Below are 17,609 nucleotides of genomic sequence, written 5' to 3'. Positions count from 1 at the left end.
ATCGATACTCATTCTAAATTGTTGTTGTTGTTGTGGTCTTCACTCCTGAGACTGGTTTGATGCAGCTCTCCATGCCACTCCATCCTATGCAAGCTTCTTCATCTCCCAGTACCTACTGCAACCTACATCCTTCTGAATCTGCTTGGTGTATTCATCTCTTGGTCTCCGTCTACGATTTTTACCCTCCACGCTGCCCTCCAATACTAAATTGGTGATCGCTTGATGCCTCTGAACATGTCCTACCAACCGATCCCTTCTTCTAGTCAAGTTGTGCCACAAACTTCTCTTCTCCCCAATCCTACTCAACACCTCCTCATCAGTTATGTGATCTACCCATCTAATCTTCAGCATTCTTCTGTAGCACCACATTTCGAAAGCTTCTATTCTCTTCTTGTCTAAACTATTTATCGTCCATGTTTCACTTCCATACATGGCTACACTCCATACAAATACTTCCAGAAACGACTTCCTGACACTTAAATCTATACTCGACGTTAACAAATTTCTCTTCTTCAGAAACGCTTTCCTTCCCATTGCCAGTCTACATTTTATATCCTCTCTACTTCGACCATCATCAGTTATTTTGCTCCCCAAATAGCAAAACTCCTTTACTACGTTAAGTGTCTCATTTCCTAATCTAATTCCCTCAGCATCACCCGACGTAATTCGACTACTCATTCTAAATATGCCTGGGCATTTCCTGTGAATGCGAAAACAGGGAAGGAAGTCGCGCATGTGTTTGACGGATTGCTGCAGACGGGGACGAATCGAAGCCCAAACCTTCAGACAGATCGCGGCGGTGCGTTTTACAATAAATATTTCAAGGTTGTGGTGGAGCGGTATGGAATATATCACTACTCGACTTTCTCACATCTGAATGCGAGTATCATGGATTGTCTGAACAGAACAGTGAAAACCCAGATGTGGATGCAATTCAATCTTCGTGGCTCACACAGATTGATCGATATCCTTCCGCAAATAATTTCACAGTATAATCGAACCAAACATCGCACAATAAAAATGAGACCAGTCGATGTTCGTGATAATAAACTTCTAGATACAGTATACAGTCGTATTAAAATGGTAGATCCGAGCATGCAGCAATTTAACGTAGGTGATTTAGTGCGTATTTCAAAACACAACACAACGTTTGAGAAATCATACATACCAAACCGGTCAACCGATATATTCACAGTTTCCAAAGTGCAGGGAACGACTCCTAGGATACACCCCTTAAAGGACGGGAGTGGTACGGAAATTGCAGGATGCTTTTACACACGTGAGTTTCCGGAAAGCTCGGAACCAGATGTATGTTTTCTGACTTTTACGAATGATATATACATAAGGCCGGGTATTAAACAGCCATTCACCAGACGACGTTTAGATGCAATGTCGTACACTCTGACATTAAAAGAACGATCGTCTGTACTACGTGCGAATTACTTCCCACCAATTTATTTAAGCGTTGGAGATTGAAGAATAGCGCTGATTGGACAGGAGACATACAACATCATCCCAAATATCACAGAAGCCAACAAAAAACTGCATCTGGAAATTAATGATAAAGAAGAAATCGTAGAAATTGAACTTGGTGCATACGATATTGACGATTTAAAAGAAGTTTTAAAACAGTCTGGAATAGGGATTGAGCTTCGTGCAAACACCACTACACTTAAATCTGAAATGAGGACGGCGAATGCTTCGATTGACTTTAAGCAGAAAGGTTCAATAGGCCCACTACTGGGATTCACAAAGGGTCAGGTTTTGAAGACGGATCCCAATAAATGTTACAAATCTGATCAGACAGTGGATGTTCTCCCTGTTTAGTACGATCCGTGTTGAGTGTAACATTGCAACGAACTCGTATCTCAACGACAGATTGGTTCATTCCATTTACGGATTCTTCCCATCAGTTGGAACAGGGTATAAGATTGTTGAGACTCCTACCACCGCTATATACCTTCAGTGACTCTTCAGACATTGGACTATTTGGAGCTGCGTATTGTGGATCAGAATAACCAACTTGTTGACATTCGTGGTGAGGAAATCATTGTAAGACTACATCTTCAGAAGATGGGCGTAAGGTTCAAAACCATCGCACGCAGCCCACGGCGTAGCACTTCACAGCAGAACCGCAGGTTGATAACACGTGCGAGCTACAAGTTTCTTAAATCAGTAGGCTTGTAACCTCGCAATGACGTCGTCGCTCAATATATCTCACCCACTGGAATATGATGAGCGAATCATACGCCGGGTACACTTCCGCATAAACCTTAACAAGAACGATGAAATTAGGATTGTCATCCAGCATCAGGACGCTTCACCTCTTCCATGCAAGAGTTTCACATATTTCGATGGATCCTTTAAGAAAAAGGATGGTAGTCATACAGTGGGATGAAGGCTTACACGTCATGCTTTGGCATTCCTGTTCCAGGAAATACGTTATGAACTTAATAGGGTAGAGACTGATCGTACACGTAATGTTGGCATAGCATCAACCCTTAAAACTTATGTCTCAGTATATCCCTCGGATTTGAATGGCTTAGAAAATGCAGGATGGTTCATCGACGAGCCTGTGGGCAGAACAACAGAACAGTACCGCCGATTTACTGCATGCATACCACTAAAAATGCTTATGGTGTACTTTGAGGACGTGCAGCGAGTTATTGTGAATGCTAATCAGGAGCTTATCCTGGTACGGAGCGCAACAGATAGTAGCTCATACATTCAATGAGCTCAAAAGGGGAATCAGATCATCCCCCATAAAAATATATGGAAAATGCCGCACATCATTGTGGTAGACGAGGAGTGTTTAAAGCTTTTAAAAATTCCGAATACCGGTACATATCTGCCAGTAACTTCCCAGTCATGGGAGGTTTTTGAGTACCCAGTGCTATCGACAGCAAGCAGACAAACATGGGCTATTAAAACCTCAGTGCAGCTGGAAACACCAAGATTCATCATACTTGCATTCCACACCAATAGAGGGGTGAATTTAGCAAATCATTCCACCGTATTTCACAACTGTAATTTAACTAATGCCACAGTCTACGAGAATTCCGAATTCAATCCGTATGACAGTTTACTGCTACAGTGGGATCTGTATATACAGTCCAGCATTGGACGTGTATGCAAGATTCCGTGCTTCTTACAATGAAGGTGTTGAAGAGGAGGGATGTCTACTCAGTCCACGGAAATTCAAGGAGCTGGCACCAATCATCTTGATAGAGTGTTCTAAGTAGAATGAGATAGTTAAATCAGGACCGATAGGTGTACGAATCGAATTTGAATCTTTATCAAATTTCCCAGAACACACTGCAGCGTATGCTCTAGTTCTATTGCCCACTTACTGGTGTTGTGCAGCGTTCTGTATAAATGACCAAGTACTGTGACGTGCCCAGAGCATTTCACAATGACAACTTGCTGTGTGAACGTCGTTGCCGACATTCAAGGTTTCTGTGATGATGAGTATTTAAACATGTTGCACTTACAGCATACACAGAAGATGCTTGTATAATAGAGACATTCTCAGCAAGAATTGCATCACTGACGCCTTTCAAAGATGTGAACTGTGCTAAAACACGGAGGAGTGCAAAGTGCCTAACACGCTTCTTCCATGGACTCCACTGGGACGATCCTGGTATACCTTATAAAGAAATGACGACATCACTTCGAATATTCGATCTTCCTGAGACCGTCATCAGCGTCAAAAGTGAAGAGAAGATCGCATGGATGTAGCGAATCTTCAAGTTTGCATCCATTCAAGACCTGGAATTCTACGGGTGCCCTGCTATCCATAAGCTTAAGAAGAAGGAGATGTGTGAAAATAGTGTCGTGTCTGCTTATGAAAATGTAAGGTTAATTTTAAGTTGGATTAATGAGAATAAATGAATTTTTTACCTCACATTCTGTGTTTTTCTTTCTGTCTACCTAGCTGCTACTTAGATAGCTTGTAGCTTTGACCAGATCCTATATCTGTGGCTTTGTTCAAGCACAGGAGATATAATTCCAGCCATGTTTGCTATATATCTTCGGAAGCGGACACAATCACGTGCTGTCTGTTTCCAAAAACCTACACGTGCAGTACGATAGGCGAAATCACATGTAATCGTAACATATATTTTGTTTTCCTCCATCTTAAACGTCATCCCTTTCATGCTTTAAACTAACATATTGCTCATCTTGCACAGCCTTTATATTCATTTGTAAAAGTAGGGATTTGTGAAGTAACAACAAAGACGTATGCTAACGAGTAACAGTTTTTTATTCAGACGTAAATACTCACAGTAGCAATACAGCTTTACATCCACAAATCTTAATATTCATATGGATGGCAATTCTTCACCCAGTGGATGAAGCTATCTGTATTCATGTAAAGTAACTTTGGCTCCACGAAATGAGTTTTAGCAAACTCTTAGTGGAATCGGAACATGTGGGGTTTGGGGATGTCCAGTATAGACATACCCAAATAGATTGATATCGTAAACTCTACTCAAGCCTTCGACATTTTCATCTTCTTATTGAAAATTGTAACCTGCTTAAAATTTGGTCTGGCGATGCAGTTTCTTACGCCCCAACGTCCATCCCATTTGATCCTAATCAAAATATCGCGTTCATTTCTCACATTCTGCTTGGTTTTACCGAAAATTGAATTATTCATTAATTTGTAAAAGTCTTTCTCGAAATCACTAGTCACGACCACCCTCTTTTTGGTATTTAATTTAATATACTCCTTCAACCAGGGGAAATGATTGAAGGAAATAGCCCTGGTGATTCTACCTAGCTCTATCCCTAAGCTGAGACACTGCTGGAGATTATGATAATGAATTATATACCTCTGCTTGTTTCCAACAGTGGTCATCAGTTTAGGGATAATGCTTCCTCATGGAACTTGTTGCTCTGGACATAATGGCAAGTCGCTTGTCATTTCATGCAAACTAACAGGGTGTATGAGGTCTGCCTCCACCACATACCCTACATCAGAGTCAGCCACCAGACCCAATATTTTACCACCTAATCCCTCTCGTTTTCGGGCACCTATTGAAGCTCACCAACTGCCAGTGGCTGCATCATGGTGTGCCCATATAAGTTATTAACACCCGAATATAGAATGTAACTTGAATCGAGAGATGCTTTGAAACCCACACCCTTAGGTGGACTATTTGCCTTAGTGTGACTATATGGACACACTGGCAAAGTCCTCCAAGGATCCCGCACTCAAAGAAAAGAAGCATGTCGGCATCAGTCAAAAGCTCAATGCTGCAACTCGTTTTCTTGAGCATTGCATCCCAGGAGAATCCAGGTGCCATGCAATAAAAGGCGGGGTCCAGAGAGTACCTGGCCATACATACACTCCGGAACTTACCAAAAACATCCGCAAGCAAGCGCATGTCGATGTCGATGTATAGTCTTGCGTATTCTGCCAAATATGGAATCTTGAATTCTCGCCAGACATTCACGGCATGCTCATAACCTTCACTAGTTATGACGTAGCCTGTGAGAGTACTGGTAAATGCAGAAATGACAGGTAGCCTGGTTTCATTGAGTTTCACCCTACTATTCAGATATTCATAAGGGAAAACTCCTTTCCTAATCACACGCTGAAACTTTTCCTTGTCGACGTTAGCATATCGGGTGATATGCACATCATCTCGAGACAGAGTTTCAATGAGTTTCTGGAGTGGCGCCTGCATAAAATGTAGCGTGTCAAGGAAGTGGAGCGTAATTTTCAGCGTCATTCGTTTAGAGAACGAAATATACTTCTCAACGCTCTGTGGCCCGATACTGGCCTGATTTTTCTCCCAACCGAAATTAACCAGTTGCTCAAATAGATGTGGTGGTGGTGGTGTGTTGGGGCTTATGGGCGCTCAACATCGAGGTCATCAGCGCCCTGACACACATTAAAAGGAACGAATGTGGACAGACCTAAGAAAACTAAAGCACACACTCAAAGAAAGCAGGAAAAGAAGGAAAATGCTACATAAGAAAGTAAAACCTAAGGAAAGGGGAAGCATAGCAACAAGAATGTCACAGGAAATTGTTATTGACTGGCCACTTACATAAAATATGGGCGAGCTTGTCACACACTGAGCAAATTAAAATCCTCTCCCTAAAATCTTTGTAAAAACATTTGACTCGGCACAGAACTTTAAAACTTTAACTACATTCGTCCGAGTGTTGCCTAAAAGAGACGGCAGGTCCGCTGGCAAGTCAGCCGCGACCCGCTGGTCAGAAAATAAAACGCAATCCAATAAAACGTGGCGCACAGTGACCTGGACGCCGCAAGCACCACACATTGGAGGGTCCTCTCGCCGGAGAAGGAAGCCATGCGTCATAGGGCTGTGGCCTATTCGAAGCCGAGTGAGGAGAACCTCGTCCCGTCGATGGGGCTGAAGTGAGCGTCATACACACTAAAGTTATGAAATAAAACGGGCACGGTAAGTGATACTTCAAATTGCATTTGTTGTCAGCTGCACTGTGGAACTTCCCCGTAAGATGACAACGATCTCTACGCGGAGTTTTATCTTTTCTATCTAATGGCAGCCCCCAAACATGACAGTTAACTTTATGCTCCTCCGATTCGGTCGTGGGGGTGTTGATGCTGTAAAGCCTATCAACATTCCACGAGAGTTTTTCAATGTCAGTGAGTAACCAATGACCGTGTTGCCGCTCGCATTGATGCCATTGGTAGGTTGGCATCGTGTAATAGGGATAGTGGCGCCTTGTTTCCTTCTTGTGTTTACTAGCGCCACTACGTTTGCAAGTGTCTGTCCGTGAGTGGCAGCAGCAGTGCTACACTGTACAACCTCTTTGTCCACCGGACCCAGGACGTTTGAGTTGAGTGAACATTAACCTAGTAAAGAAACCTCCACTATTTTGAAATCACGCCATTTCTTCGCACGTTGCTGCTCGCAGGGTCACTGAGACGAAGAGCGACAAATGGAGTGTTTGGAGTTGGCGAAATTAGTTAACATCCTCCGCTTCTTGTTATTAATCATTGAAATTCTAGTGTTTATTGGTGAAGTTCAACCAGCGGTATTTATCTGCCTAGTGGCCGCTAAGGCCCCAGTTACCTGCCCTGGAGGTTAGCATATTTTCTCGGCAGTGTACCTTTCCTCACTTTGCCGCTGTTGTCCGGTAAGGTGTGCAGTTAGACAGCCTCCTTGATTGTGGTTTGGATACGCTGTTTCTGTTGGACTGCTTCGGTCATAGTGGTTCCTTCTGCTTCTGGGTGTTCTAAACGCCAGATTCTGAAGACGCGGTGCTGTCCACCGGTTCCGCCTTGCCTGGCTTATTCCATCGTTGTATTGGTTATCAGACGTTGGGCAAATTTTGCAAGAGCGTCGATCTGCATTCAAACTGTCACTATTTTGATTTGCCATCCGATTAAGTGAATACAACTCTGGGCTGCCTGTCTCATTGGTTACGAAGTTGAGCGACTTTCCCAGGGCGATCCTTGGAGCACTAGCTGAGGCCCACTTCTCTCTTGCTTTGATCAGATTGTGATGATTGCTTTTCTGAAAAAAAAATTCTAGTTTGGAGTTATTACTATTGGGGCCTTCAGCTGACACGTAATTTGAATTTCTTGTCAATAATGACTTCAGCCATGAATGCAATTCGTCTTAAGAATTTTAATTAGATATTGTCTCTTAATAGTGAAATTTTGATGATTGTCTTTTATAAAAAAGTATTTTAGCATCAATTGGAGAGGTTTAACTGTTCTTAAGAATTGCTATCCACGCCTTCAGCTATCAAACTGGTTTTTTGAATTATTGCTATTAGGGACTTCAGCTAACAAGTAATTTGAATTTCTGGTCAATAAGGCCTTCAGCCGTGAATGCAACTTGCTTAATATTTCTTTTTATTTAGACATTGTGTCTTAACAGTCGAATTTGATAATTTTTTCTTATTGTCAGCCTTATTTGCAATTGGTTCCAAATAAAGTGTACGGATTATTTTTTTTTTAACTGAGCAACCAATGGTAACTGAGTAAGGCCCCGTCCGCACCGGATCCCGCCTTTCCCCAAGTCCCATGTCTCAGTGGTAGCAGAGCGTGTTTTCCATTTTATATTGCCATCACAGTTGCCGTTGGTTTCAATTTTAACTGTCAGTGATACACGATATTTGTCTTTGGTATTTGGTTGTTTCAGTTAGGCAGTCAGGCAGTGCCCCGGGATCGGCCTGTTGAGGAAGGACCACCTCATTTATGAGCTGGCGATAAGGCGCCAGCTTGTTGAGTGTCACAGACTTAGCCGCCCGTTTACGTGCTACTCTTCTTCAGCTGGTTGATGTCATGCCGGATGTGGTGGATGAGACAGAGCCATTGAGTTTTTGTGTAAGGCTGTAGGGGGCTGGAGGACACTATCGGATTTTTGGAGGGCACTCAAACTAGTGGCAGGCAGTTAGGCAGGGTGCGGTCACAGTTAGTACATTTAACCAACCGGATAGTGGATTTAAGGACATTAAAGTACGGGTATCGTTACAAGGAATCAACCACTGAATTGGGGTCCTTGATTAATGAATTGCAGTTTAACATTACATGTTTAGAGCTTCATGGGACTTGCTGTCTTCGGGGGGGGGGGGGGGGGGGCGAGCCAGCCCGGGGATGATGCTGCAATTATGTCTCCCGAGAGGTTTGCTAAATTGCCTAATCCTCTCGTGCATCTCTTCCGAGTCAACACAGAATTATTATAAAGAGCCATGACAGAGGGGTTTTCCTTCGGCTGTTGAGGGAGCTTGAAATTAACGAACGATTGGCCATGGGAGTTCGCAAACAACTCGAGTGTCGCTGCATTTGGCAGATGCAACATGATAAATAGGAGTTACATGAATATGTGGAAAGAGTAAAGACGGCCTGCTTGGCCTTGTTAATCGACTTGCCAGAATGGGAGAGCGGCAGATGAGTGGCACTTTGTTTTTCGTGGTCGTCCCTCCACGTGGGAGGAGGAACTTCGTGCTGCCATTGTAGCAATATCTGCGTTACCGCTCGCGGACGATCCAGGCCGTGAAGTTCAGCCCACAGGCGTTACCAAGGAGAACTCCGGATTATCTGCATCGGCTGAGTCTGCTAAAAGGGAACCGCTGCAGAGATGTCGGGTTGCCAATGGGCAGGTGTTGCCTCTGCGTTGGTGGGTCTGAGGGAGTATTTCGGTTGGGGATTTCTCCTGGACCTTGTCTTTGGCCTCGGTTAAGAAGCGGCTGGTCGATTTGATTTTGGGATGTGATTTTATCAGTAAAACTGTTCTTGTCTTGGAATATTCCGGGTACACCTTCTTCTTTAAGTTCGTTTCCACTCAGAAGTTTGGGTTCTGTGAATGTGCTAAGCGTAAGGTGCATCGTAATTCCGGCATGCTGGCTGTTGATGCTAAGTTTAATGAGTTTGATGTCACCCATCTATCTTCACAGCAGGCTTCTAAAGTAGGGGATTTGTTGCAGAGGTTCCTCGAACTGGGGGTTACTAATGTTCTTGACTACCATATTAGTCTATCTGACCATATTCCCGTCAGGCAGTCCCATATCTTCTCTCACCGCCTAAGATGAAGATACTAAGAGGAAAGATCTCTAAAATGCTCGAGCAAGGAGTTATTAGGACTTTTACATCTGCCATATACCTTGTTCCTAAGGATCAGGGGCGCTATTTTCGGGCTGTTGCTGACTACCGGCGCCTGAACACCAAAGTTGTCCTCGAATCAGTTCCTTTACTTGATCTTCATAACTCTTTTACTTGGTTTGCCGGCACTAATTGGTTCACCGTGCTCGATCTGAATCAGATTCCCTTTGTCGATGAAAGTAAACACGTTACAGCATTTGGTACTGATTGGAATCTGCATGAGTTAACAGAGTTCCCTTTGGTTTGGCTACTGGCGCAGCTCTTCTTACTCGTTTGCTGTATAATATTCTTGAAATTAGTCTGTGTTTATAATTTCTTGGACGACTTGGTGATTTATAGCCGTTCGTTTCAGGTGCATTTGGAACATGTCCAGCAAGTTTTTGCTAGGTTGCAGGGGGGCCGGTTTGACTGTTAAACTCAGGAAGGTGACACTAGCCAGGCAGCAGGTATCCTTCTTAGGTTACTTAATATCAAGCGAGAGCATTCGCATTGACCAGGGGTGGACTAACGCACTGAGAGCTCAGCTGATAAAAACGCGGGATTGGCAGGTTCGTAGTCATTGCGAATTATTTTAGGCGTTTTGTCCCTAATATTGCTCAGATGGCGGCTCCTTTAAATGAATTGCGTCGAAAAGGGGTGCGTTTTGAATGAGGACCTGCCCGAGAGGCCACGTTTGAGCACATTAACGCAGCTACAGCCAACCCTCCGGTTCTCGGAGTGCCTGATTTTAGTAAAAAATTTATTGTACAAACCGACTCATCTAATGCGGGGATTTCGGCTGTCCTCCTACAGGAGTCCGAGGATCAAAGACAGCCATTAGCGTACGCGTCTCGTTGGTTAATCAGTGCCGAACTTAAATATTCCGTTTACGAATGTGAGGCGTTGGCTGTCTTCTTCGCGCTGGAGAAGTATCGCTTTTATCTGGAGCATAGAATATTTCAGCTAGAAACCGACAATCAAGCATTAAGCTGGGCTCTAGCCAGGTTGCGTAAAACTGGCCGTATCGCCAGGTGGTCAGTACGCATTTCGGCGTTTCAATTCAAGGTTAAACATATTAAGGGGACTGAGAATGTGCCCGCGGACGCCCTCAGCCATATGTTCACTGAACAGCCATCTAGTGAGCGCGTCCAAGAAATGGTTCAAGGCAGTTTTAGTTGTGGTGGTATTCCTCATTTGTCTAGTGACGTCGCCGACCATCAGGAACCCACATGGGGACTGGTTAAGGAACGGCTGTCGGCGGGGGAACCTTTGGATGCATACGTCATCAGGAAAGGCATTTTGTGTAAAAGGGTGGGACATGCCAAGGAGTTGAAGAGCTGCCTACCAGCCATCCTGGTACGCCACGTTTTTCATTACTTTCACAACTCGTTGTTGGAGGGCACTTAGGAACCTATAATACGTTACAGAAAATTAAGGAGCATTTGAATTGGCCGTCTGTGGACCGAGACGTTAGAGAGATGGTTTCTCGGTGTCGGTTGTGTCAAGTGGTCAAGCCTAAGAACGCTCTTCAACAGGGCTTCTTGAGTTCTGAGCACGAATCCTGCCCCATGTACAAACTCTATATCGATTGTATGGGGCTCTTACCTCATACCAAAAGAGGCCATCGGTATGTGTCGGTTATTATTGACGCGTTTTAGAGGTTTGCCTGGCTTCTTCCGAGTCGTAACGTGACTGCTGCTAGTATTAGTATTGCGCATTCAACTAATGTATTTAGTGTTTTTGGACCCCCTAAGCAACTCGTTAGCGATAATGCACCGGCCTTTCTTTCGGCTCCCTTCGAGGCTTTCTGTTTTCAAAGTGGTGTGAAGAAAACTGGAATCGTTCCAGTCGCAGTATTCTCAGGGCGCACAACAAACAAGCTGACCGTTGCAACCTTAATGGACCAGTCTTTAGGGCTAAACCAGGAGACCAGATGTATATCCGTAATTTTCCCGGGAGGGAGGTGCGTGTTGGAAACCTTGGTAAATTCTCTCCCTGTTTCCTGGGTCCCTGTACTGTTATGCGCATTTTAGGCCCAGTTAATCTGATGGTTAAGGACAACCGCATCTTAATCAAATTAAGTTTGGTTAGGCCACTTGTTGGGTTACCCCCAGGTTAGTGTTTGAGGGGGAAGAGGTTGAGTCTCGATGCGACGCGCGTTGGTGCCGTTGGTAGGTTGGCATCGTGTAACAGGGATAGTGGCGTCTCGTTTTCTTCTTCTGTTCAGTAGGGCCACTACATTTGCTAGTGTTGTCTGTCCGTGAGTGGCAGGAGCAGTGGTACTATCTTTGGAAGGACGTCGTGTTTTCGGGGTCGGAGTGTGTTGGGAAGTTCGATTAGGACAGAGCAGCAGTGGGGTCCAGCAGCGCGAGGACACGACAGGACCTCTGGCAGCACGCAGGCACTGCCGGATCAAGGGGCTGCAGTTGCGTGGGCCACAGCCTCCTTACCCACCGGACCCAGGACGTTTGAGCTGAGTGAACATTAACCTAGTAGTGAAACCTCCACTATTTTCGGAACACGCACTTTCTTCGTGCGCTGCTACTCGCAGGGTCGCTGAGACGAAGAGCAACAAGTGGAGTGTTTGGAGTTGGCTTCTTACTTTTAATCATTGAATTTCTTGTGTTTATTGGTGACATTCTACCAGCGGTATTTTTCTGCCTTGTGACCGCTAACGCCCCAGTTACCTGCCCTGGACGTTAGCGTATTTTCGCAGCAGTGTATCTTTCCTCGCCTTGCCGCTGCAGTCTGGTAAGATGTGGAGTTAGACGGCCTCGTTGATTGTGGTTCGGGTATGTTGTTTCTGTTGGACTGCTTTGGTAGTAGTGGTTCCTTCTGCTTCTGGAGGTTCTAAACGCCGGGTTCTGAAGACGCAGAACTGTCCACCGGTTCCACATCGCCTGGGATATTCCATCGTTGTATTGGTTACCAGACATTAGGCAGATTTTGAATGAGTGTTGGTCTGCGTTTAAACTATCACTAGTTTGAGTTGCCATCCGGTTAAGTGAATATAACTCTGGGCTGCCTGTCTCATCGGTTACGAAGTTCAGCGACTTTCCCAGGCCGATCCTTGGAGCACTGGCTGAGGCCCACTTCTCTCTTACTTTGATCAGATTGTGATGATTGCTTTTGAAAAAAAAAATTCTTATTTTGAGTTATTACAATTGGGGCCTTCAGCCGACAAGTAATTTGAATTTGAAACTTCCTGGCAGGTTAAAACTGTGTGCACGACTGAGACTCGAACTCGGGACCTTTGCCTTTCGCGGGCAAGTGCTCGGTCGGGCACACAGTTTTAATCTGCCAGGAAGTTTCATATCAGCGCACACTCTGCTGGAGAGTGAAAATCTCATTCTGGTAATTTGAATTTCTTTTCAATAACGTCTTCAGCCATGGATGCAACTTGTCTTAAGAATCTTCAACTAGATTTTGTCTCTTAAGAGTGAAATTTTGATAAGTGTCTTTTTCAAGAAATATGTTTGTATTTCTTGAGAAGTTAACTGTTGTTAAGAATTGCTGTCCACTCCTTCAGTCGTCAAATTGTTTTTGAATTATTACTATTGGGGCCTTCAGCCGACAAATAATTTGAATTTCTGGTCAATAAGGCCTTCAGCCGTGAACGCAATTTGCTTTAGAATTTTTTTTATTTATACATTGTGTCTTAACAGTCAAATTTGTTAATTGTTCCTTTTTGTCAACCTTATTGCCAACTGATCCCAAATGATTTAAAAAAAAATCTGAGCATCCATCGGTAACTGAGTAAGGCCCTATCCACACCGAATCCTGCCTTTCCCTAAGTCCCTTGTTTCAACCAAACTGCCTGATTATCCCCGTTATAATATTCATAGTGGTTAAGACTTGAATGATAAGAACGTGCCATTTGGTACACTGCTGCATACGGTACGTGTTTTTATGTGAAGGTGGTATGTGAGGCCAAGGAGTTCCCTTCACAGCGGCTAATAGGAGCAAGGAGACATTTGAAGTCTGCACATACAACTAATGAACATCATTCCTGGTCGTGAGCATTCCTGAATTTAATAAACTTGTTTTCTTCTTGGATTCACAGTCCTCCATATGCCTTTTAAATACTTTTTCTTCTGAAAAGTTATTTACACACCTGAATACGTTTTTTATGTTCATGTTTCGACAATTGACTGTAAAGGAGGCGGGACATGTCTTGGATCCATACGTAATGCTGATTATCACCTTCAGAGAAGAGCTTCACGTTTACATGAAGATCATGCCCACCTGCATATTTCGTAAAATTGAGTGATCCAACTGTAGTATGCTTGTCCTGCTCATCTGACTTGCTTTTCTGCTTGTTCTTCAGGCCATAAAAGTGATCTGATATTCTGGGAGTTTGTGCCTGAAATTTTGGTATGTTCTGAATCTTTATGGGAACTCGATATCGTCAAAGCTATAACATCCATGAATGTTAAGACCTATTCCGTATCAAGATGTGCAGTATGGATTTTGTTTGATTTTTATTTCACAAGCCAGGATTGACCATGCAAAACAATCGTTATCTTTTTCATTTTGAAGCCTACTTAATATCCTCAGAGCGTTCTGTATAACTGGAGCCTTCATTTGACGGATATGGATGTCGAGTGCTTTAGCTGACCCTCTTACTTCCATCTCGGAAAACCGGGCCAGTATAGCACCCAAGGTGGATTCACGATTGATGTACTCCGAGATATAACGCCATTATCACCCCAGATGTAGTGTAAGGTTTTCTCCTGAGCAGCATCCTGCTGTTTCGGTGGGTAGGTCAACTCGCAGCAGAGCCCTGCATTATATTTAATGGCAATATGTCTCGGATCGTCTAGGGCTTTCAGAAGCTCTGCCTCTAACACCGGGAGGCACGCTTCTACAAACGTGGCTGGGTCACGACACCCCCAGCCGGATTCTCCATTCTATTAAATGAGATACGGCCCTCATAGGCCCTAGCAACCACCGAGTATTCTAGAGAGGTCATGACGCCACTAATTTGATGTCCTTCACTATCGGGACGGGACAGAACACTACCGCTAGGCACAGCTTCATTACCGTTAATACTACAGCTAGGTGGCGACTGCGTCCAGCCGCTGGATGAGAGTGCTGGCGATGAGACGCCTTCAGGGGGGAGGGGTCACATACTTTGCGCTGCCGGCGAGGACTAGAAGTCGGAGCGGAGCGTCAGTAGTGGGATGTGGTGGGTGCGACCTCGTGAGGGAGTGCCCAGGCTGTGGCGAGGGCGCTCCTTGATGCTCCTGCATAGTGGAGGTGGCAGATCGTTGCTCCGACTGAACCACCCAAGGCCGCCAGATGGCACTGCAGCAGCAGCCGCGGCCGCGAACTGCGCTCTGCTGTGCGGCGCACGTGTGTGCCACCCCCGCCCCCACAAACACGGCCCTAGGTGCACGTACCGCAGCCGTCTCCTGGCGCGGCGGCGTTGGCGCCACCTCGGCAACATACGAATAACGGGAAAAATTAAGCACAATGCTCGAGATTTATTTAAAAATATATGCTGTAAACAATCAATAACCATTAAGTAAATCACGATTCATGATGACAGACACATTATAATCATCTTTCACATTCTGGGTCCCAGGACTGAGCAATTCAGTCAATCTTTCTGGCAGTTCTCCCACCCAGTAAAATATATCCATCCCTCTTCTCCAGAAGGGAGGGATCGCACTCTCTTCCAGCAGCCACCATCTCACGTTCCCACTCTAGCATCTCACCGTCACCAGAATTGTTGTTGTTGTTGTTGTGGAGCCATCGATCCCTCTCGTGGAAGTCGCCTACAACAGGATGTTGATTATTAAAAACAACAACATAAAATTTGTACTGAATTTGACTACATCGAGATGTTTATTATAACTACGAAAAAATTAAATTAATTAGTAAAAAGTTCATAATAGATGGAAGTAGTGACTCCAGTCATCATTCTCGACGCACACCCCTACAGGAATTCCATTTTCCTCTTGAGTAGTAGAAACATCTACAACAGTGAATTTATATATACCTCACAGAACGGCATATGATAAAAAACGTCTAATGGCAATATATTACAACTGTAGTTACTTTCTTGCTGCATTTGAGACTCCAGCAGCAGAAGCTCAATGTCCATCAGCTGCTGCTCTAACGCTGCAACAGCGAGATCAAAAGTTTTATAGACATTTGTTACGATCTAATACATCAGGAACTGTTTTCTGAACATGTAAACTACCACACTGAATTTGGAGATGTACTTACATGATGCAAGCACAAGCTCTTCCACTTGATGCGGACTTTCACTTTCCAGTTGCTGCTGCTCTAAAGCTAGAACAACAGCAGAAATGTTATAAGCACTTGTCACGATTTGAACACTTTAAGACACGCTTTCTGAACATATAACTATCACACACAGAATTTTGAGATGTAATTGCACGATGCTGGCACACCCTCTTCCGCTTGCTGGAGACTTTCAACATCCAACTGGCGTTCTAATTCCAAAAGCATTTCGGGAATGAATGCTGCAAATAGAAGTTTTGTAACCACTTGTTACGAAAGTGTACCACAATCTCGAAAAATTTGGAATACTTTGCTACGAAATTTCGTAACTGTCACAATTTGAAGTCATAATTTTTTTTATAAACTAGTAGATCGCAACTGTCAAAGATTGATACGATTGTGGTGGGGGTTGGGCTTTATGTAGCTTCAGACTGCACCCTTTCTTTTGTAGAGGACCAATAGGAACTGAGAGTGCCGTACCAGCAAGTTAGATAAAACTACTGCTGCTGCAAGTTATAACTTCAAACAGGCTTGGTGCAGCTGTTTGAGGAAAGAATCACATCTGTGGGGAGAGGAAAGAAAGATCTGAGACAAACATCCTGTGTTTGCCTGCAAGTGGATCGAAAATTGGGTGCAGCTGCTAGCCTTAGGAAAACACTCTTTGTTCACTCTGAGACAGATTGATAGTCTGACACACCCATCCTGTGTCTGCTGTTTGCTGGCAAGTGGATCGAAAATTGTATGGAGCTTTAGGAAAACATTCTTTGTTCAGTCTGAGACAGAGGGAAAGTCTGACACACCCTGTGCCAACTGCAGTCCTCGAAAAATATTTTCCTTAGGGCAGAGCTGTGGCGAAAGATGCTGACCTTCGAAACCGGTAATGACCATCACAAGTGCGCCTCGAGAACAGAATTGTATACAGATTCCGCCGCCCCCCTCCCCCCCTCCCACTGACGGAGGCGGGCACATGGTCATCAGTAGAGACCGCCGGACACGTGGCCGAGCAGCGCATGTGTCGCGGTTGTGTCATAAGACCACCTAACGACACTCGCCTTAGCTCGCATGGTGCGGAAGGGTTGCAGCTGGTCAGGGGCGGGCGGCAGTGGACCGCCCCCAGCACCCGCAAGGGAGCTGTGCCCGATGTATGGAGGGTGGTGGCAGCTCGGAAGCTACAATGGTGCAGTCCTTACATGAGGTGTTACGTCTGCTCAGTAGCGTGTACGGTCAGCTAAACAATAGGAGGTAAAAGGACGGCCGCCCCAAGTGCAACTTGTTCGTCCAAAATATAGCGACAGAGCCCCCACGCACCGCCTTCCGTAGACAGAGAGCCGCCGTGTTCGGCGCCCTTTACTGTTTTTCTGCCAACCCTCGCACGGCCGCAGGCCCTCCGCAGCACTAGCGGTGTGCGTCATGCGTTCATGCGGCGCTCCCAGACAACACAGAGGGGAAATTAAGTAGCGTATGCCCGCCCATCCGTAGGATGGGACTGAGGGAGAACCACGCCATCGTAGGGAAGGCGCCCGCCGTTCTGCGCTGGACTCTTTGACATCATCTCGAATGCTACAACAAAGCAACTATTATAAAGGAAAAACACAATCGATTTACATTCGACAACAGCAGTTCTACGGTATCCTCAGCTTTTTTGTTGTATTGCGCTTTCATGCCGTCCTTGTGTAGCGCTATGCGTGTAGTTGTGTAATTAGGTCCGATCTTTGTGATTAATTACGTAATCGTTGGGTCAGTTCCCCGACCAAAATAAATGAAGTAT

The sequence above is a fragment of the Schistocerca piceifrons genome, chromosome 3, assembly GCF_021461385.2.
Source record: "Schistocerca piceifrons isolate TAMUIC-IGC-003096 chromosome 3, iqSchPice1.1, whole genome shotgun sequence".
Taxonomy (NCBI): domain Eukaryota; kingdom Metazoa; phylum Arthropoda; class Insecta; order Orthoptera; family Acrididae; genus Schistocerca; species Schistocerca piceifrons.
The sequence above is the reverse complement of the archived record's forward strand: the minus strand, read 5'-3'. Positions refer to the sequence as shown.